Raw genomic sequence first — 24,601 nt, 5'->3', positions numbered from 1 at the left:
TGTACGTGTATCTATCTATCTATCTATATATATATATATATATATATATACACACACACACACGGTCTTGTCCTTTTCTGCCAAGGATGTTCTTCTGCAGGCACCCGAAAAGTGGAATGAAGAAATATTCCCGGCAACAACATAGCAAACTTTTAATGAAAGAATGGGAATGGTTTATGTATTTGCAGACAGATAATGGCATTGGCAGGATTATTGTAATAACCAGCAGTTTCATAAGAGTAAATAGTTAAAGTCGATGAATAAAAGAATTTAGAATAGGCAGGAAATGATAAAATAAATTAAGGAACGGCACAAAGAGGAAGAAGGAAGTCAGGTTTCGAAATGTTAAACTGAATGTAAAATGACTATTGAAATAGCTGAAAATCATAAATATAAAGATAATGATAAAGTCACTTGGCCGTACACCTCTCCATTGACAGGGACGCCTTTTGCTGCTCTCTGTCTTGTTAGTTCTTACGTTTGTACACTTCCCTTCAGCTGAACCTCACAGGGCAGTTCACAACATAAAGAAAATGAAAACGTATTTGACTGTTGCAGTGCTAACTGGCCTTTCAATCCGCGCTCCAAGGTTTGAGGAGGAAAAGGGGAGTCTTCTAAAAAAAGGCCTGCCTTTTCTCCGCAAATAAATTCAGATGACATGTATTCAGATTTAGGAAATTCTGTGAAGGGAGTGCCTCCCCACCTGTCCTACCTTGCCAGGAAAGTGGGAGCAAGTGGCCGTTTCGTTACAGCCTACCAGGTCCTCTGCCCCCTGTAAATATGTACTCCCATTTCTGCGAAGCTACAATTTTCCCCTTGCTTCAGCGAAGAGAGGCCTCCATTCTGCAACAGGTGGAGTTTTCTTGGCATTTTGCTTGGAGGCAATGGACACAAGACGAACTAAGATTTATAAGTCAATACTGAGCAGATCTAAATGTTGTATCCCCCGTAAGGAAAACAAAAACTCATTGGCAGGTTCTCTTCCGATAAAAAATATGCAATTCTGAAGAGGGGCTGGTAAGCCACTGCTAACATTATTTGTCAACGGCTGTCCTGTACACGACATACAGTGGACGCTCGGGTTGTGAATGTGATCTGGGCGGGATTCATGTTTGCAACCCGCAGTGTTCAGAACCCCCAGTGGCGCATCTGTGCATGTGTGGGTTGCGATTCAGCGCATGCACAAAGTGCAATTTAGCACTTCTGCGCATGCGCGACTGCCGAAACCTGGAAGTAACCTGTTTTGGCATGTCCGTAACCCAAAAAAACACAACCTGAAGCGTCTGTAACCCAAGGTATGACTGTATAGGAAAGCTGGGTTCTGATCTCTTGTGCACCTTTCCTTGGAGACTAAAAACCAAGAGAGAGAGAAATGTATTATCGTGCGATAATATGTGTGGCAGCCTCTGAACATGGTTGGGAAGCTTCAGCACATGCAGAATTCAGAGGCCAAGTTGCTCACTGGGGCAAGACAGTTTAAGCAATCCTAGTCGGACTGCACTGGCAGCCAATTAGTTTCCGGGTCCAATTCAAAGTGCTGGCTTTTACCTATAAAGCCTTAAATGGCTCAGGACCGCAATACCTCAAGGATCGCCTCTCCGCATGTGAACCAACCTGGACTCTGCAATCGCCATCTGAGGCCCTTTCTGTGCGCTCACTCCAGAGGGTTGCAACATGAGAACAGGCCTTTTCTACAATGGCTTCCCATTTGTGGTATGCTCTCTCCATGGTGGCTCGTCTGCTGCCTTCATTATCTTTAGGTGCCAGGCAAAAACATTCCCCGTCTCCCAGGCCTTTGACTAATTACTGTATTTACTTGAATCTAATGCACACCTTTTTTTTTTTTTGCCAAATCACATTGCAAAAATTTAAGTTGTGCATTAGATTCGATGGCACATTTACTTTCGCCAGCAAATACTTTTTTGGCTTTGAAAATTGAGGTGTGCATTAGATTTGATGGCGTATTGGACTCGAGTAAATACGCTAAATAATGGGATGAATAGGGAGGCAGGAGAGAATATATTATTTAATAATATCCTTCCGAACTTGCGCTAGCAAGTCCCATATTCTAGCAGAGTTCCAAACATCTCTCTTTTTAAATTACGCAGCGATCAGCTTGTTGCTGACTCATCTGAGTCTTACTATTAAAGATTCCTTCCTGGTAAAATCTCTTGCCTTTACCTCTTAAAAAGAATAAACACAAGAATCTGATTAACGTTAATATAAAAATAGTTTACTCACAGATTCATTCAGGTTCACAGACATATCCCTGAAGGCTGGCTTAGGTTACTTAACAACTAGAACTATTCCATAAAGAAGTTAGTCCCAAGTGACTGTGGCAAAGCAGTCACTTCTCCAAACATACAGCAACATCCAAAATGGAGAACACACACACTGATCAGAACATGGAGGCTGTGTGCTCCTCCATGCTAGTACAACAGACCACACCCTCTTCAAGTCACATGTCTACTGTAGGAATGTACAGTGGTACCTCGGGTTAAGTACTTAATTCGTTCTGGAGGTCCGTACTTAACCTGAAACTGTTCTTAACCTGAAGCACCACTTTAGCTAATGGGGCCTCCTGCTGCTGCCGCGCCACCAGAGCACAATTTCTGTTCTCATCCTGAAGCAAAGTTCTTAACCTGAAGCACTATTTCTGGGTTAGCGGAGTCTGTAACCTGAAGCGTATGTAACCCGAGGTACCACTGTACTTGACTGCAGTTTTACATCCCACAAATAATCTATGGCTTTTTAAACTGTAGGGGGGTGTTTTTGTTTGTTGCTATGGTATGCATTTTTATGGTTTTATATTGCAAACAGCCCTGCAATTTTTAGGTGAAGGGTGTTGTAAAAATTTAATAATAAAGATCTTAACTGGGTTTGAATTGGCACTTTAGCATGGGGGCAGAGGGTAGAACATCAATGGGGAACCTGGGACTCTTTAGATGTTGGCCCCAGCCACCATAGTCATTGGTCAAGGGTGATGGGAGCTGCAGTCTTAACTACATCTCTGGAGGGCCAGAGATTCCCATCCCCTGGGGTAAAGCATAACCCCAGTACTGTATGTATAAAAGACTACACACACGAAAAGGTAACTGAAACAAATCACTTGTTTTATTGATGCATAATGCATCATTCAGAAACTAATGTTACAAATTTGATGAACTTTGAAGGGAAATGTAGCAACATAGAGGAAATGGCAGGCAGCTTATTCAGAAAATGATATGGATTAAGAATTACATAATTGCACCTGCAAAGTAATTCAGGGCAAACTGAATAGGCATATAAGGCCATGTCTACATTATGGTCTTAAAATATAGTCAAGTTCTTTTTTCAATTCATACTGAAACTAGTTTGGGTTAAAATGAATCAAAACAATATTTCATGAGGCAGAAGAGCTATGGCTAATATTTTATGTACTATGCTTTTCCTTATCATAACTGAAAATTTTGAAGCTCTTTTGAAGTTCCTATTTTAGCATACAGAGTTTTCAAAAAGTATTTTTGAAATAAAGTACTTCTAAAAGTCAGATTGTTGTTTATTTCCTTGACATCTGATGGGAGAACGTTCCACGGGGCGGGCGCTTCCACCGAGCAGGCCCTCTGCTTGGTTCCCTGTAACTTGACTTTCCCCAGTGAGGGAACCACCAGAAGGCCCTCAGAGCTGGATCTCAGTGTCTGGGCTGAACGATGGGGGTGGAGACATTCCTTCAGGTATACTGGGCCGAGGCCGATTAGGGCTTTAAAGGTCAGCACCAACACTTTGAATTGTGCTCAGAAACGTCTGGGAGCCAATGTAGGTCTCCCTACATTGGAAAAGGTGGTAATCCTTTGTTCCTTATTCACACTGCTCACAATAAATCTAGCTTTCCATTTTTGACTCACCATACACTGATTTGGTAGACTTCCTCTTTCGTCTGTTAGTCATCAGTGCAAACCAGCTTCCTCTCACAAGCACTAATCCTGATCTAAATCTCAGCATTAGAACCTCAGGAGAGCTGTGGCAACCCACATTTTGCACCTAGGAATGTTTACTTGGAAGAAGTCCCCCTGACTTCAAGAGAGTGCTTTTTCAAGGAAACACGGACAGAAATATATAGTCTTTAACATTTGCTAGAAATCTAAAGTACATGTGGAGTGGTGAAATCTGCAGATAAAATGAAGTCAGGAAGCATTGGTTATAGAGAAAAATCAGGAAATTATACGAGATTAACTGTATCATCTCATGTTCTGGAGTAATAGAAATGGAATGTAATTCATAAGTAAATGCCTCTGGAGGCAAATGACTACAACTAGGCATTGTGAGTGCAGGAGCAAAGGACAGTAATTCAGCAAGGCCAAAGCACCACAGGTCCAAAAGCAAGAAACATAGTCCCTTAGAGAATATACAAGTGTTTATATGCTAATGCTAGAAGCCTCTGAGCCAAGATGGGTGAAACAGAGTGCTTAGTCTTAGAGGACTGCATTGATATAATAGGAATAATGCAAAACTGGAGGAATAGAGAAACCACTGGGACATTGTTATATCTGGATACAATGCTTTAGGAAGGTCAGAGAAGAATGTACTGTAGCTGGTATCATTCTGTATATTAAAGAGGTCATTGACTGAGCCCAACATGCTAGAAATCCCAAAAGGGACAGACTACTCCACAGAAACATTGTGGGTGGTGAACCAGGCCCTAAGAATAATATAGTACAGGGGGTGTGCTATCGTATCACTGATGAAAATGCTCAAGGAAATATTAGGATGAAGAATGAAATCAAGGAAGCATCCATAAGAAGAAATGTTGATTAAGATGGTAATAGGCTACTAGAACTAGTCTCACGTAGATTGGCTACATATGTGCACCAGTCACAATGAAAAGAAAAAATTTCTAGATACCCTAATATGACTCTGCCCTAGAACAGTTGCTCATGGAACTGATCAAAGGGGTGGTGACCCTAGAATCTGGCACGAGGTATAAGAAGTGCTGTTAAGCCAGTTGGAAGCAGTAGCCATAGTGCTATTAAATGAAATATACATGTACATGGCCAATTGCCAAGAAAAGCCAACATGGTCAATTCTGAATCAAAAGAGAAAATTCCTCCTCCCCAGCAGATGAATGTTAAAAAAGAATTTGAAATACAAAGGCTTTTAACAAAGTCTGTAAGTGGCTGTGGAGGCCAATTCTGGATCCACACATCCTTCCACAGTGGGGACATAGGTTTCCGAGTGGGAGTTGATCATGGTGAGGGTTTACCAAGCGTGCCTTCCTCTTGGCATGTTTCTCCCTTTCGTCCTGAGTTTGAGCGTCTTCAAAGTCCATGACACCTTTGGTCAAGGCTGTTCTCCAACTGGAGTGCTTGCAGGCCAGTGTTTCCCAGTTGTCAGTGTCTATACTACATTTTTAAAGATTTGCCTTGAGAGATTCTTTGAACCTCTTTTGTTGACCACCAGCATTACGCTTTCCATTTTTAAGTTTGGAATTTGCAAATTTACATTAGAACAACTCTGAAAGCATACTCACCATGCTCTGGTCAGCTATCCCTATCGCTTTCCAGAGTTGAGCTTCAGGAAACTAATTCGACTCATTGTCAGCAGAAGCTGGCCTCTGGTGCACATGATGCTGATTGGTTGGTTCTGTGATGTCACAATGTCTTCCTCATCCTTCAATCCAGGAGAGGTTTGAGAAAATTAAAAATGCACTGTGCTTTTTGAAAGAAAGAAAGAAAGAAAGAAAGAAAGAGAAAGAAAGAAAGAAAGAGAAAGAAAGAAAGAAAGAAAGAAAGAAAGAAAGAAAGAAAGAAAAAGACGATGGAAGGAAGGAAGGACAAGGCACCAATGAATGCTAAATTGAATAAAGGAGCATGTACGTAGTCCTTTGAAAAGGTAAAGAAATAAAGTCTACCTGAACCATGTCTGATCATTGGAGTTTCTGGAAAAATATTCAGGAGGAATCCAGGCACACCTCAGAGGAGACTTAAAACTGTAGCAACTGCTGCTATGTACAGTATACATTCATACCACACCCTATTGGTGCTTTATAAAAACATTAAAGAGCAGTGTCCTCTCTTTTTTTACACATTTCAGGCCTTTAAAGATATAGGTTTTTCCTCTCCGCTTTCCCCAGTCTGTTGTAATCAGAAGGGATGCCTTAAGAACAAGAGCTACAGAACAAGCTGCCTTGCTGCACCTGCCACAATATAAAGTTGCCATAGAGTTAGGATTACAGCATTAAACAGCTCTGTGTAGCAGCTGGCACTGAAGTGAAAGAGTCTGTGTGCACACATAACCTCAGAGCCAAAAGAATAAAATTGTGTGCGGTGCTGAGGAAGTTGAGGTCCCCTCCAGATGTTTCGTGCTGGCTTCAATTCCCTTTCTTAGGCAGCCGCCCGGGCTCAATGGGGCTTACTTCTGGGTACATATATATAAAAGGTTTCACAGTTTAACAAATATTTATTTCCTGGGAAAAACCAAAGGCATTTTTTCCTTGAGTAGAATTTAAGGGGATATCCAAAAAACATGCCATTAAGCCATCTTACAAGGCAAAAGGCCCAACAGGTAATCAAGGTAGGGTTGCCATATTTCAAAAGGTAAAATTCCTGACACCCGTAAAGTTGTTGGGCTTTTTTTTAAGAGAACCACCAAAATTGTTGTAATTTTAAGCTGCTTTTTCCATACACCTGAGTTTTTCCGGACATTTTGCAGATTCCCCCCGACACCATTTTTACACCCAAAAACCAGGACATGGCAGGAATTTTCCTCATGTATGGCAAGCCTAGAAGGAGGAGGAGGTTCCCAGGGCAACGGGGTTGTGATGTCATAAAAGTCCTTTTACATGGGGTTTGTTTTTTGGGTTTTTTGCAAGGTTTTCTGCGAAGGAGGAGTAGGAAGCAAGGAAAACACCGTGCTGTGATGAGAAATGTTATAAATAAATATGAAATGTGGGTGGTTCTGTGGCTATCTCAGAGCACTGGGCGTGCTTATCTGTGATGTGGATGCCCCGTGTTTGCACATGTGATGTGAGCACACCCTGTGGCGTGTGCGCACAGCCACTGCATAATTTGGGGGGCCTGTCCCCACCCACCCACCCCCCTTGGCGCACCTGCTGATTATCTTCAGGTCATGGCAAAACTAGATGGATTCAGTTAGCTGACTGCAATGCCTCTATTGGGAAATGGAGTGAAATCAATCAATGGATCTGTTTCCATAGATGAGTGTCAGCTATCATGGAGGTATAGCTTCAGTTTGGCCCTTTCAGTGGACTCAGGTAAAGGTAAAGGACCCCTGACAGTTAAGTCCAGTCGTGAACGACTCTGGGGTTGCAGAGCTCATCTCACTTTACTGGCCAAGGGAGCCGATGTTTGTCCGCAGACAGTTTTTCCGGGTCATGTGGCCAGCATGACTAAACCACTTCTGGTGCAATGGGACACTGTGACAGAAACCAGAGCACACAGAAACACCGTTTACCTTCCTGCCGCAGTGGTACCTATTTATCTACTTGCACTGGCATGCTTTCAAACTGCTATGTTAGCAGAAACTTTGACAGAGCAACAGGAGCTCACTCCGTCACAGGGATTCAAACCGCCAACGTTCTGATTGGGAAGCCCAAGAGGCTCAGTGGTTTAGACCACAGCACCACCCATGTCCCAAATAAACAAGCACACAATCACTGATAGGTCCACCTGCCATTGTGAGGCTCAAAGCAATGAAGATGATGCCTCCCCAGCTGTTGCCATTGGCTGTGGGTTTCTTATGATGTCACAAAAGCACTTGGCAACTGAGTGGATATAAAGACCCTAGGCTCATTGGTTTAGAGCACAGCATCACCCGCGTCCCAGGACTCAGCTACACAGCTGCAAATAAAACGTTTTAAGTGTACTGTAAAGGGCATTATACAAATGAGACACTTTACGGTGATGGTGAGCTATAGCAAATTCAATATATTTTTTCAAAACGTTTTTTTTAAAGAAACATTTTCACAACGTTTTTAATACGCGTCTAGATTCCACCCCCGTCTCTCTCGCTGTCTTGCCTACTGCACATATGAACAATTGCAGACATAAATAGGCGTAGGAGGTTTTATAAGAATTTTAAGATCGTATATGAAAAAATAAATGTTCATAACTGTATATATAAACCACATGTCTGAAACCCCATAGAAAAGGTCCTGAACAAATTGACCTCAAATATTTCTCTGCAAGGTCAAAGTGGGAAACCTCCCCATTGTCTCTTTCCTCACAAATCCTGCCCTCACAAATCCTGTCTTAAGGGCACATTCAAGATATGATCAGGGTGTGAGCCTGTGACCTAGAGTCAGGAATTCGTTATCATAACAAAAGAGTGGCCAGGATGCCATTTCATCCGATCAGGTAACCTGCCAGACAGGAAGAAACAACACACCCAGATTTCTGCTCCTTTTCTGATGTGTTAAGGGAGTGGTCTGGGCTACACCCCTTCTGTGATGTATTCTGTGATGTATTTATGATGCTTTTGGGGGTGGTCTTGTTCTCCAGGGTGGGCAATTTCAAATGTCTATATAAGGACTTGTGCGCCTGTGCTCGAGGTCTCCTCCCCCACCGCCCAGTGTATGGGGGGAGCACCCTGTTGCAACAGCTTTAATAAAGATCAGGCTTACTAGCTGCCTTGCTTCTCAATATTCTCTGGTTGGCCTCTGTTATTTTTTCCTATAGATAGAGAACCTAAAAAGAGGACTCTGTATGGGCTCTTGGGTACCCCATAAGGGAAAAAGAGCAGTTTTTTTCTTATAACAGAGGTAACTTAGTAAGGAAGAAAAAGTTTAAGAACTTTTAAAGTCACGTAAACAACACTTCCAAGCTTTAGCAAGTGGAATGACCAGTTCTCCATCTTTATTGTATAACCAGTTTTCAGCCGGAATGAGGAAAGTAAAGCAATAGCCAATATTATATCTTGTTCATTTTGAACACGATCACTTTACATAACTTTTGATTTCTGCAATGTATGTATTTTACTCTTTATGCATATGCTGCCTTTTTAACCTTATGCCTACAGTGGTACCTCAGGTTACATACGCTTCAGGTTACATACGCTTCAGGTTACAGACTCCGCTAACCCAGAAATAGTGCTTCAGGTTAAGAACTTTGCTTCAGGATGAGAACAGAAATCGTGCTCCGGCCTCACGGCAGCAGCAGGAGTCCCCATTAGCTAAAGTGGTGCTTCAGGTTAAGAACAGTTTCAGGTTAAGTACGGACCTCCGGAACGAATTAAGTACTTAACCCGAGGTACCACTGTACTGTGGAACCTGGACTTAACGTATGGCTCTACTTACGTACGATTCCAGTTACGACCTTCAGTAGGTGCTTCGACTTAAGAACTTTCCTTTAGATACGAACAGAGGCCTTGCCAGCAGCCCGGAGCTCGCCCTGCCGGCTGTGGAGCAGCGCTGAGGCCTCTGCTGCTAGGGAGAGGGCCCCCATCCCACCCCCGAAGCAGTGGAAGAGGTGCCACCTGCAAGAGGCACAGAGGGTGCACTGCAGCCCCAAAACCCACCGAGAAACTAACCTGAGGAATTCCAAAGAAGAACCTGGCCTGGCAAGAAAAAAAAGTGACCCTGGCCGAAGTGAATCAGCACTTTACTGCCCCACCCCCAGGTTGTAGCCAGGTAAGCCCACCCACCCTCAGTGCACGTAAGAAAAAAAATAAATGTTAATTTTTTCATTTACATTTCATTTTTTAATTTCTTATTTATTTTATAGTACAGTATATTGATCATTGCCTTCATTTTATGGATCTATGGTCTCGTTAGACAGTAAAATCCATGTTAAATTGCTGTTTTAGGGGGTGTTTTCATCGTCTAAAATGGATCAATTCACTTTTCCATTACTTTCTATGGAAAAGTGAGCCTCTACTTATGTATGTTTCTAGTTATGACTGGACTTCCGGAACAGATTACGGTTGTAAGTAGAGGTTTCACTGGTAGAACCTCTACTTACGACCGCCTCTACTTGGGCCCAATCCAAGTCGTGACCATGGCAAATCCAGAAAAAAAATACTGGGCTTGCTGCGATTTACGCACTCGCAGAAGCGGCTGCCACCGTCTGCACATGCGCAGAAGCGTGCTGCCGCCAAATGTGCCTGCACACAACGGCACTTCTACCCGCGACCCAGATCGACTTACAGACAGACCTCCAGAACTGATTATGTCCGTAAGTAGGGGTTCCACTGTAATAGGCCAGAAGGAGCCTGGGTTTCATTTTCTTTTTCTATCTCTTCCTTCTGGTACATAGTTTGCTTAGTGTTAAGGTTTAGACTTATTACAAGTTATTGTAAGTTTAAGTTAAATCTGCTGAAACTGGATTTCTTATGGACAGTGCCAATCCTGAATGTACTGGATTTGTGACCATTATGCCCATTTGCTTTCAGTAGCAGTAAAGCTCTGCTGGATGAAATATTAATTGCCTCTGGTCTATTTTTCTGGGAATTCTGCAATGTGTTTAAAGTTGTTACTCTGCTAACTACATATTGGAATCTCCTCTGGATCAATATTGAGTAAAATTCCATGACGGGCCTGGCACAGAAGCCCTTCACATCCCCAGAGGGAGAAATGACTTTGCCACAGCCAAGAATGCCTCCCAGCCAGCCGGCATCGCAAGGTTCGAATTTGCCCTGTCAGAAGCGACACTGCTGAAGTGTCAGCCCTCCATATGGAGGACAAAAATGGATATACACCCAATGCCTGATCAAAAGCCTACCTACATCTGTAATCAATAAAAGTTGTGGCCAATTTAAAATCCCAGAACACTGTCCTATTCGGTTTGAATCCCCGCAACGGGGTGAGCTCCTGTTGCTCAGTCCCAGCTCCTGCCAACCTAGCAGTTCGAAAGCACGAAGTGCAAGTAGATAAATAGGTACCGCTCCGGCGGGAAGGTAAACGGTGTTTCTGCACGCTGCTCTGGTTTTGGTGTTCCGTTGTGCCAGAAGCAGCTTAGTCATGCTGGCCACATGACCCAGAAAAAGTGTCTGCGGACAAACACCGGCTCCCTCGGCCAGTAAAGTGAGATGAACGCCACAACCCCAGAGTCGTCCGCCACTGGACTAAACTGTCAGGGGTCCTTTACCTTTACCTTTTTCTTTTTAAACTCTAAATCTGCCCCATGACATATAAATTAATATATGCAAATCCATATCCTCGTCTGTCCCTCCTTTCAGAGATGCGTTTTCTTCCTTTTCTGGCAATACAGTGGTACCTTGAGTTACATATGCTTCAGGTTACATACACTTCAGGTTACACACTCCACTAAGCCAGAAATAGTGCTTCAGGTTAATAACTTTGCTTCAGGATAAGAACAGAAATCGTGCTCTGGCGGCGCGGTGGCACCAAGAGGCCCCATTAGCTAAAGTGGTGCTTCAGGTTAAGAACAGTTTCAGGTTAAGTACGGACCTCCGGAACAAATTAAGTACTTAACCCGAGGTACCACTGTATGTAAGCGGCTGCTCTACCTTCTTAGCTTCAGCAAGGTGGTGTCCTCATATGTTTTCAGACTCTACCCTGACAACCATAAATCAGCCACCTAAACATGTTTCAGAATATCAATTATATTTAAGTGCTGAGTTTCGCACACCATCGGTGCTGGAGGCACAGTTGCGGAAACTTACATTATGATTTCACCTCATAAATGTCCCTGTTTTGCTGTGGAATCAAGATCAGCAGAAGTAGCAATCATGGTGATGTGCGAATCAGGCATATATTTAAAATTAATTCCACTTGAAACGGACACTGCAACAAACACTCCAAACCCTGCTCTCCCTCAAAATATGTCTTGTCTGCCATGGACCTTTCTTCTACCCACCAAGGAAAGGAAGATCAGGGATGACTATTATCAGACAGAAAGAGGCAAACACCTGAGCCAGCAGATACAGGGGAGTCAGCCCTGAGGGAGACTCTTTTTACTCGTAAGGTCCAAGCAAGCATCTTCATTCGTTTGTGTGTTTGTGTGTGTTTCAACGGCAAACTCATAAATAATATAATGGAACCTCCACAATAAAATCATTAAAACAGCATCAAATCATAAAACCCCTAAAACACAATAAATAGGGATTGTAGGACAAGATCTGCGAAGAAAAGTAAAGAACTTATTTATGTATGCCACGACAGTAGCAAGAGTCTTGTTAACAAAAGGATGGAAGAATGAGGAAATCCCAACGAAAGAACTGTGACAAGAAAAATTGATGAGCTATGCGGAATTTGGCCAAATTGACATATAAACTATGTGAAAAGGACAACTTCAAGGAAGAATGGGAGCTTTTTACAAGCTATCTAAAAAGACAACAAAATGAACTGGACATTCACAAATTTATTAGCTGAACTTATGATAGACAAAGTAAGGATATGTAGAATTTTATAACATGCAGAAAACAATATACGTAAAGAAATCAGGCAGGGGGAGCTGAGGGAAGTCCGTGGGGGGAGAGAGGGAGGGTTGAGGGGGGGAAGGAAAAAAATATTGTTATGTGGAAATTGGTTAATAAAAATGTTTTTTAAAAAAACACAATAATATAACAAAACCCAAAGCAAAGGTTTAGTTTGTGTAGAAAGAAGCTAAACAAATGTAATCAATGTTAGGTAATCAGGATGACTCCTCCAGATAACCACAGTGATCTGCCTAAGGGACAAGGTAATCCAGGTCATTTAGGATTTTATACGCTTGAACTTTGCTCAGGAATGTACCGGCGGCTGCTGCATTCTGCACTAGCTACAATTTATCAATGAAAGACAAGCGCAGCGTAGAGCACATTGCCAGCAGTTCAGACTACAGGTTAGCAACCTGCTGCCTCACTGCCTCTGTCAGGAACAGCTGTAGCAGATGAAACGGCAAGGACTCTTCAGCAGCACTAAGGACACCTGTGCCTCCGTTGACAGTGACGGATCTAAGAGATTTCCCAAGCTGCATACCTGCTCCTTCACAAGACAGTGCCAAGAACAGGCAAGCAACAGGGAACAACTCACACAGGGCTTACATCATACCAGAATTCAGCCTCAGTTTATTGATTGACTCAGGGCCATCTTAAGCATATCCGGTGCAGTGGTGCAAAGATCCCTCCGGCGCCCCACCCCACCCCCCATTTCCCAGAGTTGTCGACCTTTTCCCAAGCCTCTGCGGGGATCGCTCTCCTCCTGTGGAGGCTTGGGAAGGAAGCTGCATGCCTTCCAGCCATATGGTTGACGGGGCACAGCTGGCAGGTGTGCAGGAGGAAAAGGGGAGGCCGCCGGCAAAGCCGCACAGCTCCCCCACTCGCTGGGGCGCCCCTGAGAGGTCGTGTGCTGGCCCCGAGGGTTAACCGTGTGGCAGGGTATGGGTCCAGTCCGAGGTCAAGGGTGGGGTATGGAGGCTGTCCGTCAGAGCTGAAGCTGGGTCCAAGGCAGGGAGTCGGGTGAGGTCAGGAACTCTGGCAGAAGAGCAGGACAGGGTGCAGTCAGGAACAGGCTACCAACAATGTTGCTCCCACAACCTGGGACTGGGGCTGGCTGGCTTTTATCTGCCCCGAGGCATAGGGTGTCCCCAATCTTCAGGTGACTTGCCTCTCCTGGCCTGGAGGCGAGCACTCCTCTTGCGGGAACTTAGTTCCCTCCGCCTCTCTGCCCTGAGCCTCTGCAGCTCAGGAGAGGCTGGAGGGTTACCAGACCCAGAGGCAACCTCACCTTCCCCTGACAGGGCTGGGAGAGGAGCACCTGCAGGCAATGGGTCCTCGATCACCTCAGGAGCCAGAGCAGACTCAGCTGGTGCCTGCACCTGAGGATCCAGCACAGGTGAGGACCCTTCAGGCTCAAGCCCCAGCCCCGGCTCAGCTGGTTCTGGAGGCGGGGACTCCTGTGCAGGCTGGGATCCCTCAGGTTCAGCCTCCGAGTCCGAATCCCAGGCCATCACAGGCCGGCACCCTGGCGCAATGCGCCAGTAAGCCCAATGGGAAAGACGGCTCTGTATTAACCGTCATGTAGCCTGTCACTGGGACGTGGGTGGCGCTGTGGGTTAAACCACAGAGCCTAGGACTTGCCGATCAGAAGGTCGGTGGTTCAAATCCCCACGACGGAGTGAGCTCCCTTTGCTCGGTCCCTGCTCCTGCCAACTTAGCAGTTCGAAAGCACGTCTAAGTGCAAGTAGATAAATAGGTACCACTCCAGCGGAAAGGTAAACGGTGTTTCCGTGCTCTGGTTTGCCAGAAGTGGCTTAGTCATGCTGGCCACATGACCCGGAAGCTGTACGCCGGCTCCCTCGGCCAATAAAGCGAGATGAGCACCGCAACCCCAGAGTCGGCCACGACTGGACCTAATGGTCAGGGGTCCTTTACCTTTACCTTTTAGCCCGTCACTAACACCAGACATTGGTCCAGGACTTGCCTCACCTCATTTGTAGTCTATCAACATCTAAAGGGCCACTGGTTAAGAAGCCACCCCTGAGTCTAGAACTACATGCACGACCTGGAATGAACCCATGGAAAGCTCTGGGGTCACACAATGCCTCTTCCAGGAGGACTTTGTCCAGGTTAGTTTCCCTTTCGCCTCTTCTTGCGAACCAGGGAGAGTGGTTGATCACAAACTCCAGTTAGTAATACGAGCCAGATTGAAATAAAGTTGGCTCGATCAGAGTAGGATTTGCAGTGAACCAAGATATCTGGTTCTACATTTCAAAGGATGTGGGTTTCCCCACTGTGATTTTCATATTATAATTGCTCTTGTGGTTAAACTGTTTCAAGACCTACTTTTTGCTAGAAAATGTTAAGACAGCAACTGTTTAACTGCTGCTTTTCAAGACCTTTGATAAAAACTAAATTTGTTGTGGTTTCACCTTCGCTTAATGACTTTGTTTTCATTTCCGTACCTTGTGGACTTTACTCACCTCTTTATCTAGTTTAGTGAATTGGCTCAGTCCATAAGGAAGTTGATAGGAAATGACAAAGTTACAGAGGGTTAAGGGCTGTTTTAGTGGAGGCAACCAAGGAAAACACAGTTAACTGGTTTTCTCCCTCCCTCTCGTGGTGCAGGCTGCACCCCATGATGTGACAATGGCTTACGTTGTTTTTTGTCCTATACTTCTCTCTCCTCTATGATACATGCATCTCAAAACAAGCCCAGCAAATGTTTTCATACTTGTTCTCTTTGCATACATATTGATACACTGCCAGTTCAAATAAGCGCAGGGAGTGCAAATCATTAATCCATTGCTGTAGGAAAGGTTACGATCTCTTCTCCTAGTGTGCCAACATCATGTGTTTGGCTGACTCTAATGCATACATAACCCATAATTCATGGTTCGGTGCTAAATTTCAAATAGCAGGAATGTAATTAATTAAAGGATGCATATCACTGTGGTATAGTAAGGCTTCCAAGATTAAATTAATAACTAAACTCAGTGGGACTTACTTATGAGTAAAATGCAAATAGCTTTGCTGAAAAGCTGTGACCGTCTGCAAATTGTCTTGGGAGTATAGTGGTACCTCGGGTTAAGAACTTAATTCGTTCTGGAGGTCCGTTCTTAACCTGAAACAGTTCTTAACCTGAAGTACCGCTTTAGCTAATGGGGCCTCCCGCTACTGCCGCGCCGCCAGAGCACGATTTCTGTTCTCATCCTGAAGCAAAGTTCTTAACCCGAGGCACTATTTCTGGGTTAGCGGAGTCTGTAACCTGAAGCGTATGTAACCTGAAGCATCTGTAATCCGAGGTACCATTGTAGCTCCTTGGTCTGCAATCCTAACACTTAACTAAAGAGTGTGTCTGAATGCAGTGGGAGTTCACATCCAATGCCGAATTTACATATAAGCTAAACAAGCTCTAGCTTAGGGCCCCACTCTCTTGGGGGCCCCCAAAAACTTAAAGGAAAAAAACTGGATGTACATTTCCAAAATATAAGATAAAAAATAAATAAAATAAAACCTACATACTGCAACAGTGTTTTGTGTTGTGTAGGCTCCTATGATGTAAGTAATGGGCCCCGCCTGCTCCCTAAAATATCCCTGGTTTGCTCATTTCTATATATAGGGTGCCTACATTCTGCATGGGACGCGGGTGGCGCTGTAGGTTAAACCACAGAACCTAGGACTTGCCAATCAGAAGGTTGGCGGTTCGAATCCCTGCGACGGGGTGAGCTCCCGTTGCTTGGTCCCAGTTCCTGCCAACCTAGCAGTTCGAAAGCACATCAAAGTGCAAGTAGATAAATAGGTACCGTTCTGAGGGGAAGGTAAACGGTGTTTCCATGCGCTGCTCTGGTTCTCCAGAAGCGGCTTAGTCATGCTGGCCACACGACCCGGAAGCTCCCTCGGCCAATAAAGCGAGATGAGCGCCGCAACCCCAGAGTCGGTCACGACTGGACCTAATGGTCAGGCTTTACATTCTGCATGGACTGGTTGCATGGCAACATGCAGCATGCAGCTGCAGACTGCAGTGCAGCAGAGTTGAACATATAAAGGGCCCCATTACCTTCAGTAGCTTAGGGCCACATCAAACCTAAATCTGGCCCGGTTCACATCTTATGCTATGTACCCACCATACATAGATTCTGTAGGAGGAAATAATGTGCTTTAAATGTATGGTATGTATGCAGTCTCAGCAAATATGATTAGGAGTGCATTGCACATCCCATTTACATCCAAGTGAAGGCTAACAGAATTGACCCAAGATACGCAGAGATACCATTGACCCTCAGCTGGGGAGGCTTGCTAACCTTTCGGATAGGTCTAAACTCAATTTTCTCCTCTTAGGCAAAGACCACAAGACAACCTGGATGGTTGCCAGATTCTGCGCGCAGATTTGCAGGCACAGACCACCCCCTGAAACAAATTAGTTCACTAGGAAAACAGTTGAAGTCAGTCTCCATGGTGGCAGGGCCAATTTGTATGGTAGCCCAAATTTTAGGTCTTTGTGTGTATATGCATTTATCTCAGATTTTAATCTTTAAACTGATGTTGTACAATGTTTTAAATGCATATTTTATTCTTGTGAAAGCTGTCCCAGTTGTGCTTTTCGAGCTGGTCTTTGACCGTAATAAAATTATGAAAATGAAATAATAGAATTGACCTGTGAGACAATATTGTGCGGATTAAAACCGACTTTGTCCAACAGATTAAGTAATCTAGAAAGTTGATGGGTAAGATTTAAGAAGATTGTTAAGATGAACAAATATTTTATGCCATGAGACTTTAAAGGCAAAGGAATAACAGTAGTTGCATCAATGTTTGCTGTTGTTGTTGCAATGCACAAATGAATTCAAAATCCAATCGTATGCATTACGGAATTCTGTACTGTGGATAAAATATTCAGTACTGCTAATTGGTATAGGTTTAGAATCATGGGTTGCAACAGTACATTTAGAATTTGATTGATAAATGAGGCTGATCATGGAGTTTCTGCTGATGCTATTTACCATATCTATGGAATGCTAAACACTTTTTTTAATAGTATATTTGCAGATGGCGGTTTTTCTTCTGCTGCATTTTTGGCCGTGTGCTGGAGTCTCACAAGACTATAATCTTTTAATTAAAAATGGATATGTTAATCCCCAGTATATTCTTAATTTAATATTATAGGCCATTCCTTCCAGGCTTCACATTAGTGCTACATTTCAGCATCCAGTGAAACAGTTTTTCTAAAACCTGTTTGCTTTTTAATTAAGAAGTACATAAAGTTAATGCAGCCATTTAATAGCTAGTGCAGAAGCAATCAGCCACTTCTAACAAAGCAAATGCACCTGCTATTAATAACCTTCTGCATGTTTGGTTCCACTGCAGCTGGTAATATTCATTTAAAAAGTTAAGGGCACTTTCTGGTTGGGTAGCTTCCTGGAGCAGAAATTCAGTAAGGGGTTGTTTTTCCTTCTTTTGTGATACTAAAAAATATCAGCAAACAGCCCAATATGAATGTTAGTCTCAGCTACTTTTAATTCTTTGCTGAAACGGTTTATCCCTGTTTTTCAGACTTTCAGAGAATGATTAATTGTTGTTGTTTTTAACTCAGCTTCATTGTTGACAATAGGCAATGGAAACGGTTGTGTTTTCTGGCCTTTTATAGGACTATATCATTGCCCGTTACAGCAACATTTTTGCAAATGAAGAAAGGCTTTGGGCACTTTGAAAAAAATGACTTTTTTGAGGGGAAGCACATCACTTTATACAGTGGTACCTCGGGTACTTAATTCATTCCGGAGGTCCGTACTTAACCTGAAACTGTTCTTAACCTGAAGCACCACTTTAGCTAATGGGGTCTCCTGCTGCTGCTGCGCCGCCGGAGCACAATTTCTGTTCTCATCCTGAAGCAAAGTTCTTAACCTGAAGCACTATTTCTGGGTTAGCGGAGTCTGTAACCTGAAGCGTATGTAACCTGAAGCATATGTAACCCGAGGTACCACTGTATAGCATAGTGCATGCTAACTTTTAGGGATGCGGATGGCGCTGTGGTCTAAACCACTGAGCCTCTTGGGCTTGCCAATTGGAAAGTCAGTGATTCGAATCTCCACGACGGGGTGAACTCCTGTTGCTCTGTCCCAGCTCCTGCCAACCTAGCAGTTCGAAAGCACACCAGTGCAAGTAGATAAATAGGTACTGCTGTGGCAGGAAGGTAAACAGCATTTCTGTGTATTGTGGCTTCTGTCACGGTGTTCTGTTGCGCCAGAAGCGGTTTAGTCCTGCTGGCCACAAGACCTGGAAAGCTGTCTCTGGACAAACGCCGGCTCCCTTGGCCTGAAAGCGAGATGAGCGCTGCAACCCCATAGTCGCCTTTCGGACTTAACCGTCCAGGAGTCCTTTCCCTTTTTCAATCTCTCACTGCTAGCGGTATCATATTGAATGCTGGCGCAATTCTGGCTGAAGTTAAATCTGAGAATAACCAACATGTCTGGATGATCCTTATGCTGTGCTGAGCAATGTCGCTGATTCCTGACAGAGCAAGACTGAATTTCTTTGTAACCAATTGTGAAAAATGCTCTTGGCAATCTAGATCCAGGTGATTCAAACTAAGGAGCCAGAACTAAGATCTTCGAGAAAGCAGTATAAGGCTCTCGCTTGCCTCTGTGGTGGTTGCGTCAAGGTTACTGCAGGCGTGCTCTGCACTGCAAGGCCTCCACACAGGCTGAAGTTCCTTTGGCCCTGGACTGCTACACTTGATTGTGGCGGCCTGCTCCATGCAGAATAAAAAACATAATTGTTCAGTTGTGGGTGAACATATCAGACGACACAGGGATTCTTCAAACAGCTCTTGTTTATTCACAGGCCAGGACAGAACTGAACTGAAGGCTTCAGCCAGCCTGTTTATATAGAACTCCACTAGGACGCAACAGTAACCATTTCCTAAAACTATCCAATCACTGAACATCACTTTCAATCCCTTATTTGCATAACTATCTACAGTATCCCCCTGCTGGCCCAGGGTGAGAACTTCATTACATAACAATAATAAAACAAAATAAAGTATTTGACTCATTGTGTGGGGAAGCAAAACCGATACTGTGGTACCTCGGGTTACAGGTGCTTCAGGTTACAGACGTTTCAGGTTACAGACTCCGCTAACCCAGAAATAGTACCTCAGGTTAAGAACTTTGCTTCAAGATAAGAACAGAATTCGCGGCGTGGCGGCAGCGGGAGGCCCCATGAGCTAAAGTGGTACCTCAGGTTAGGAACAGTTTCAGGTTAAGAATGGACCTCCAGAATGAATTAAGTTCTTAACCCAAGGAACCACTGTATAAAGAATGGCCCCAATCCAAAGTGTTTGGAGAACCTTTTCTATGGTCACAGGGAACACACAATAAAATAAATTTACTTATTGAAAGAGACATGTCTGGAGAGGCTTGCCTAAACAATTTTTTTAAAAGGGCGCTGTAAACAGTACAGAGAAAGCACCTTCCTGATATCAATGCACAGGAATTCCACCGTGTACGGTCTGCCAGGTGGAAGGATCAATTTCTTGCAAGTGCAGAACAAGCATTATGTGGTACTTGTAAAAGTGCCCGTGTCGCAGATTGAAGCAGCTGACTAGGCATATATAGGGTAAGGGGATCCTTAACTTAGCTTACCATAAGTTCTAGGCCATTGTTTTTATTTAACTAACAAAATATCACACTGAACTAAATAATGCAAACTTATTCCATAACAATAAAGATGATCGATTCAAGGTAAATTCAGCGGAAGGACTGCGGCTCAGGTGTAGACAGTGTCATGGTCAGAAAGTTTTCTGTTTCCTAAGTTCTCTACTAATAATGAATGGCTACCAATTACACATACAATATCAAACCTGACAACATTTCTCCAATGAAAATAGGAATGGCCTATTCCAATAATAATAATAATAATAATAATAATAATAATAATAATAATAATAATTTTATTATTTATACACCACCCATCTGACTAGGTTGCGACGCAGGTGGCACTGTGGGTTAAACCACAGAGCCTAAGGCTTGCCGATCAGAAGGTCGGCGGTTCGAATCCCCGTGATGGGGTGAGCTCCCGTTGCTCGGTCCCTGCTCCTGCCAACCTAGCAGTTCGAAAGCACGTCAAAGTGCAAGTAGATATATAGGTGCCGCTCCAGTGGTAATGTAAACGGCGTTTCCGTGCGCTGCTCTGGTTTGCCAGAAGCGGCTATGTCATGCTGGCCACATGACCTGGAAGCTGTACGCCGGCTCCCTTGGCCAGTAAAGCGAGATGAGCGCCGCAACCCCAGAGTCGGCCACGACTGGACCTAATGGTCAGGGGTCCCTTTACCTTTACCTATCTGACTAGGTTGCCCCAGCCACTTTAGGAGGTTTCCAACATATATGAAAACATAATAAAACATTTAAAAACTTCCCTAAAGATTGTCTAGTTACTTATCTCCTTGTCACTTTCTCTAGGAGGGCATCCAAATATTTTCCAGCACAAACTGTCAATCTCTCTAGGCAAATTACCCAAATTTGCATGGAAAACCTTTTCAGATTTTTCCAATTAACAGCTGGGATTTGGGTTTAATTGTACATTTTCTGTTACAATTGATTTAACTTGTGTCATATACAGCTCTGGGATAGACAACAGAAATGTCAGTACAGAAGTGCCTTAAACAGGCAAATAAATGATTGGACGACCCATGTAAGACACGATTCTGCTGTTATCAGGTGTCAAAATTAATATACTTAATGCTTTGATGAAGAGTACAAATGGTGAATGTAATGTATTTCCAATCTTAAAAGGATGTCCCAAAATGTTGATGTTCCAAACTTTCCTTTTTTGACACTCTGGATTTTCCATTTTTAGTTCTTGCTTCATAAAAGATTGATAGTTAAGAATTTCCATTTTTTTGAGGCGTATGTCTAATGAAGCAATTTGAAACTGCTTAGTTATGCTTTTAGAGTCATATTTGAAAGATTAACTCTTCTGCATTTGATTAGATGGCCGTTGAGAATTAACTTAAAAAATGCAAAATAGCATCCCTCCTCCCATTGCTCTTGTAAATAAGTCAAACCATTTAAAACAAAATGGAAATTGTCTCTCTCCGATCCTGCAGCAAGGAGGAATTTTTTACTAATCTTTTGCACTATTAAGCTGCAGTATTAGACACACTTACTTGGGAATGAAATTCACAAGTGGGATCTGTAGCAAAATGTGAACCAGGAAGTGACTATCCAGACAATTAGATTGTTTTTCTAGATTTATATTTTAAAAATCTGTCTCCTTCTCTTTTCCAGTCATTCCATTTCCTTCATTAGCCAGTTTTGCCCCTTCCAGATCATAATCACAAAGCACTATGTTACCGCTTTAAACAATCATGGCTTCCCCCCCAAAAAAAATTGGGGAGCTGCAGTTTGTTAAGGAAGCTGACAATTATTATTTTTAAAATAAATTTTATTTGATTTTCCAAAATATAAACATACAACAAAAACAATTCCCAATCTAATTATCGAAATTACTCTGAATCTCCTGAATTCCCTCCATCCCTTCCATGGGTCCTATTGATTCTGTTTTCAACTGCATATCAATACTTCTCCAATTTTTCATCTTCCTAGGTTATCTATACGTTCTGTGTTTAAAATCCTGCCAATGTTTTGACCTGTTTACAATGGTTTCATATATACCTTATAAACATTTCCCATTCTTTTTTAAATTTCTTGTCTTCTTGATTCTTGAGCTTCCCAGTTAGTTTTGCCATTTCGGCATAGTCCATCAACTTGATTTGCCATAGGAAGCTGACAATTGATGGGTGACCCCTACTCCCTTTGTAGAGCTACAATTCTCGGGGTGTTTAACGACCAATCCCTCGCAGTGAACTCTGGAAATTGTAGGGGGCTAAGACCCAGTAGTGATGTATGGAAGTGAAAGCTGGACCATAAAGAAGGCTGATCGCCGAAGAATTGATGCTTTTATCAATATGGGACACTCTCCCCCCCCCCCGTACGCCCCTCCAAAATTTGCTTCAACTGTCTACTTACAGAGCTTTGATCTTGCTCGTATGCAGAGCATTCTGCAGATGTTTCTGCTAGGTTTTCCTGACACTAGGTCAGCTAATGAAATACAGCTTTAATATTTCTGCTTCCTCCCCTGCCAGAGTTATATTTCTGTTTTCATTGAATTATTAAAGGATTACACTCAGGCTTTGCTGGTGCCAAAAGAATGTTTGGAATCCTAAAAATTAGCTTTTTGTGGCTAAGCAGATAAGAATATAATTTAATGTGGCATCTCATGAAGGGTTAGATTCCATCGTGGTATGTTTGGCAGCTGTATTTTCGGAGAAATTGACCTGCCTGCAACTGATGAAAGACTTTGGTCTTTGTAATGTTTATTAACACAGAGGTATTTGCTGTGTTGGAGTACATACTGGGAGTATTATGCATGTCTTGAACAAGTTAATACAAGTCTTCACAACTACCTTGATGTTGAATTCATTCTCTATTGAGTTTGCTTTGCAAGGATGTCATCTGCTTAGATATGGAATGACAGCTTCATTGTGTTCTTGTATTCCTGTGCCAAAAGAAGAGATTTATGAGCTTGCATAAGATAAGAGAATGCCTTGCAAAGTAGGGTTTTATTCCTCAACAAATGCAGTTAATAGAATGTTTGTTGGGGTTTTCCAGTGTTTGTGGTACACCATTCAATGAAAGCTGAGCAATGAAGAGTCTAGACACACCTCTGCAGGGAAGACATTCCTCAGTTTATCACTTTGTTACACCCACTGTTGGAGTATGAAAATGATGGCTGCCAAAATTCAAATTGGCTGCGATGCTATAAAAAAATATTTAAACTATTCCTGGCGCAGGCCACAATATGTAGTTGTAGGAAGAACTCAAGCACAGTGGATAAGGACATTGGGTGCAAAAGGTCACAGGTTCACTCTCTAGCCCTCTAGGTATGCTTGTCTGAAACTGCGCAACCAGGGATGGAGAACTTATGGCCCTTGCTGGTCTCTTAATGCCCATCAGCCTCAGCCAGCATAGCCAGGGATTGTGGGAGTCACAGTCCTGCAACAGACTGAAGGGCCTCAGGTGTTCCCTACCTCAGCATAGGTAATACTGAGACAACAACAACAACAACAACAACAATAATAATAATATTCATTTATATCCCGCCCTCCCCAGCCGAAGCCAGGCTCAGAGCGGCTAACAACAGTAAAATAATACAGCATTCTAAAATCAATTCATTATAAAATCAGTTCAACTCAAATTGATGGCAACCATTGGGCTAGAGTTCTGTGAGGATTACCAAAGGAGGGGGTCAGACTGTGCCTTGGCCAAAGGCCTGGTGGAACAGCTCTGTCTTGCAGGCCCTGCAGAAAGATATCAAGTCCCGCAGGGCCCTAGTCTCCTGTGACAGAGCGTTCCACCAGATTGGAGCCACAGCCTAAAAAGCCCTGGCTCTAACCTCTCTGTGGCCCAGAACCTCCAAGATGTTTTGGTTTGAAGACCGTAAGGTCCTCCGTGGGACATACCAGGAGAGGCTAGAGATAGATGGACAAATGTTCTGACTTTGTGGAGGCAGCCCCCACAACACCGGGAGATCATTGGCGAAGGAAAAACAAGGATGATTGAGGGTAATTATCCTTGCAAATTCTCCCCAGGGACAGGCAGAACGGGCTTCACTCACAGTTCATCTCAGGAACCTGACTCTTGCTCCAGCACGGAATGTGGAAGGCAGGGAGGCGCTGGGTGCAAAAACACTTCGCCTTGCGAAAACCCTCCAACAGTGCCATTAAGAAGCAGAGGTTCTCCTCTTAATGCTGCTCACGCTCCCCGTCTAACAGCTGACATGTGGGGTAGCACAGCAGCAGCAGCTGCTTTCCCACGTGTCCTCCAGCCTCCTGCCAGCCCCAGAGCTTCAATTCTGGGTGTGGATATTTTTTGATACAGTGTTTTTGGTATGGGTTGAGGAGAGAGCAGCAGAGAGGGCATTGAAAGGGTATTTAGAACATGCTCCTCACTTTACGCAATTTCACTTAAGGTGGCCCAGAACGTGACCCCTGCGTATGGGGGGAGTCGCCTGTACAGTGGTACCTCGGGTTACAGACGCTTCAGGTTACAGACTCCGCTAACCCAGAAATAGTACCTCGGGTTAAGAACTTTGCTTCGGGATGAGAACAGAAATCGTGCTCCGGCGGCACGGCAACAGCAGGAGACCCATTAGCTACAGTGGTGCTTCA

The 24,601-nt window shown here is 43.6% G+C and overlaps 1 long non-coding RNA gene across 1 annotated transcript; it reads left to right on the top strand.

The window, feature by feature from the left end:
* The first annotated feature begins 1,897 nt into the window (after window positions 1–1,897).
* Window positions 1,898–3,249, top strand: LOC128423301 (uncharacterized). Its single transcript, XR_008332720.1, has 2 exons — window positions 1,898–2,471; window positions 2,700–3,249. It is a non-coding gene; the product is annotated as an uncharacterized LOC128423301 (long non-coding RNA).
* The last annotated feature ends 21,352 nt before the right edge of the window (window positions 3,250–24,601 follow it).

The sequence above is a fragment of the Podarcis raffonei genome, chromosome 11, assembly GCF_027172205.1.
Source record: "Podarcis raffonei isolate rPodRaf1 chromosome 11, rPodRaf1.pri, whole genome shotgun sequence".
Taxonomy (NCBI): domain Eukaryota; kingdom Metazoa; phylum Chordata; class Lepidosauria; order Squamata; family Lacertidae; genus Podarcis; species Podarcis raffonei.
This window is presented reverse-complemented; position numbering and strand designations above follow the sequence as displayed.